We start from the raw sequence: 3,708 nt of genomic DNA, 5'->3' as shown, positions 1-3,708 counted from the left end.
TCCTATTCCAGGATCCCTGTCCCACACCAGGATCCCTGCCCCATTCCAGGATCTCTGTCCCATTCCAGGATCACTGTCCCGAGCTCAGATCCCTGTCCCACACTGGGATTCCTGTCCCTTTCCAGGATCACTGTCCCGAGCTCAGATCCCTGTCCCACACTGGGATTCCTGTCCCTTTCCAGGATCACTGTCCCATGCCAGCATCCCTGTCCCACACTGGGACCCCTTTCCCTTTCCGGCATCCCTGTCCCACATTGGGATCCCTGCCCCATTCCAGGATCCCTGTCCCACACCAGGATCATCGTCCCACTCCAGGATTCCTGTCCCATTCCAGGATCCCTGTCCCACACTGGGATCCCTGTCCCATTCCAGGATCACTGTCCCAAGCTGGGATCCCTGTCCCACACTGGGATTCCTGTCCCACTCCATGATCCCAGCCCCATTCCAGGATCCCTGCCCACATTGGGATTCCTGTCCCATGCCGGCATCCCTGTGCCACACCAGGATGCCTGCTCCATTCCAGGATCCCTGTCCTACACTGGGATCCCTGTCCCTTTCCAGGATCCCTGTCCCACACTGGGATTCCTGTCCCATGCCAGGATCATTGTCCCATTCCAGGATCATTGTCCCATTCCAGGATCCCTGCCCCATTCCCAGATCCCATTCCCATGCCGGGATCCCAGTCCCATACAAGGATCCCAATCCCATGCCATGATCCCATTCCCATGCCGGGATCCCAATCCCATTCCAGGATCTCAATCCCATGCTGAGATCCCATTCCCATGCCAGGATCCCAGTCCCATGCCGAGATCCCATTCCCATGCTGGGATCTCAATCCCACTCCAGGACCTCAGTCCCATTCCAGGATCCCATTCCCATGCCATGATCCTGTTCCAGGATCCCATTCCCATACAAGGATCCCAATCCCATGCCAGCACCCCACATCTGTTCTGGGGTTGATCCTGCCTTAATTACAGCTCAGAATAAAAGTGGAAAACACACGGAAAAAGGAAAATTCGGGATATTTCATGAGGTTGGTCCTAAAGGAAAACATTGGGATTTTTTTCATTTCCAAGTTAGTTTTTCCAAAAATTAACCCTTCAGGAAATGGGAAAAGCTGTGCCTGGAACTGGAGCCAGTTTAAAGGGAATTTTTTCCCTTGAAAGTCAACGAGGGAAAAAAATCTGCTTCCCACCTTCGGTCTGGATTCATCCAGGGAAGGGATGGATGGATGGACGGATGGATGGATGGATGGATGGAGGGATGGATGGATGGATGGATGGATGGATGGATGGATGGATGGATGGATGGAGGGATGGATGGAGGGATGGATGGATGGATGGATGGATGGATGGATGGATGGATGGATGGATGGAGGGATGGATGGATGGATGGATGGATGGATGGATGGATGGATGGATGGATGGAGGGATGGATGGATGGATGGATGGATGGATGGAGGGAGGGAGGGATGGAGGGATGGATGGAGGGATGGATGGATGGATGGATGGAGGGATGGATGGATGGAGGGATGGATGGATGGATGGATGGATGGATGGATGGATGGATGGATGGATGGATGGATGGATGGATGGAGGGATGGATGGATGGATGGATGGAGGGATGGATGGATGGAGGGATGGATGGATGGATGGATGGATGGAGGGATGGATGGATGGAGGGATGGATGGATGGATGGATGGAGGGAGGGATGGATGGATGGATGGATGGATGGATGGATGGATGGATGGATGGATGGATGGAGGGATGGATGGATGGATGAAGGGATGGAGGGATGGATGGATGGATGGATGGAGGGATGGAGGGATGGATGGAGGGATGGAGGGATGGAGGGATGGAGGGATGGAGGGATGGATGGATGGAGGGATGAGAATTCCAGCTGCCACCATCCCAGTCAGAGATGCAAAGCCTGACTTTTTCCACATTCCAGCTGTTGGGAATATTCACAGTTTTATGCCTGGAGATCTGCTGACACCTACAGGCCATTCCAGAGATTCCACGGCTCCATCAATCAGGGAATTCCAAAACAATTGGGGAACTTCAGGATCATCCCATCCATCCCAATTCCACGGGCTGGGACACCTCCCGCTATCCCAGGCTGCTCCAAGCCCCATCCAACCTGGCCTTGGACACTCAGGGATGGAACATCCACAGCATTCCCTGATGGAACCTTCCCACGGCTTTTCCAGAATTATTTTCCCCCCAGGACAAGGCTGAGGGGCACATGGATGTCTCCCATCCCAGGAAAAATTAGGAAAAACCACCAAAAACACCCTAAAGGGAGATGGTTGGAAAACACCAGCCCAGGGGTTTTTCCCACCAGAGAATCCAGAGGGAATCCAGAGGGAATCCAGAGGGAATCCAGAGGGAATCCAGAGCCAGGCTGGCCCAGGTGGGTTCATGGAATGTCCCGGTGCTCCATGGAATGTCCCAGTGTTCCATGGAATGTCCCAGTGCTCCATGGAATCTCCCAGTGCTCCGTGGAATGTCCCAGTGCTCCATGGAATGTCCCCACGCCCCTGGGAATGGCCCTTCCAAAGGGAGAGGAAGGAGCAGGAATGGCTGGAAACACCAGGAATAGGAGAGAGCCAAGGAGAAGGAAGGAAGCTGGGAATGGAGGAGAAATCAGGGAATTTTCCAGCTGATCTTCGCTCCTGGAAGCAGGAATGGGGCTCTTCCAGGTGGAAAATCCTCCTGGAGGAACAGGGAGCAGTGGGAAGCAGCAGATCCTGGCACAGGGATAAGGATCCATCATCATCCCTGGGAATGATCCACGGGGAAAAAGGATGTGGGAATTACCAGGAACAGCTCTTCCCATCCCAGCTGGAATCCGGTGTTGGCACCAGGTGTTTCCCCTCGGGATAAAACCTCTGGAATCAAATCCAGAGGGTTCAGGCACCATCCTGTGAGATCTCCCAGAGCCACAATCAAATTTTCCAGGGAAAATGCAGGATCATCTTGGCAGATCCACCTTTTCCACAGGCACAGGGTTGGGATCACCCCAGGAACCTGGATCACACAATAACCTGGATCAGCCCATCCCAGGAATTGTGCTGGATCTGCTGTGGCCACATCCAAATTCCATAGATTCAATCCCACTGCTCCTCCAATTTCCATGGATTCAATCCCACTGTTCCTCTTCCAAATTCCATGGATTCCATCCCACTGCTCCTCAAATTCCCATGGATTCAATCCCACTCCAACTTCCATGGATTTAATCCCACTGCTCCTCCTTAAACTCCCATATATTCAATCCCACTGCTCCTCAAATTCCCATGGATTCAATCCCACTGCTCCTGCAACTTCCATGGATTCAATCCCACTGCTCCTCAAATTTCCATGGACTCAATCCCACCTACAATTCCCATGGATTCAATCCCATTACTCCGCCTTAAACTCCCATAGATTCAATCCCACTGCTCCTCAAATTTCCATGGATTCAATCCCACTGCTCCTCCTCCAATTTCCATGGATTCAATCCCACTGCTCCTCAAATTTCCACAGATTCAACCCACTACTCCTCAAATTTCCATGGATTTAATCCCACTGTTCCTCCAATTTCCCTGGATCCAATCCCACCCAAATTTCCACGGACTCAATCCCACCGCTCCTCTTCCCACTCCTCTGCAGGACAAAGCCACAACTTTTTTTCCACACGGAATTTTTTATTAGGAAAAGATCCATTAA

The sequence above is a fragment of the Zosterops lateralis genome (assembly GCF_965231275.1).
Source record: "Zosterops lateralis genome assembly, chromosome: 1".
NCBI classification, from domain to species: domain Eukaryota; kingdom Metazoa; phylum Chordata; class Aves; order Passeriformes; family Zosteropidae; genus Zosterops; species Zosterops lateralis.
This window is presented reverse-complemented; position numbering follows the sequence as displayed.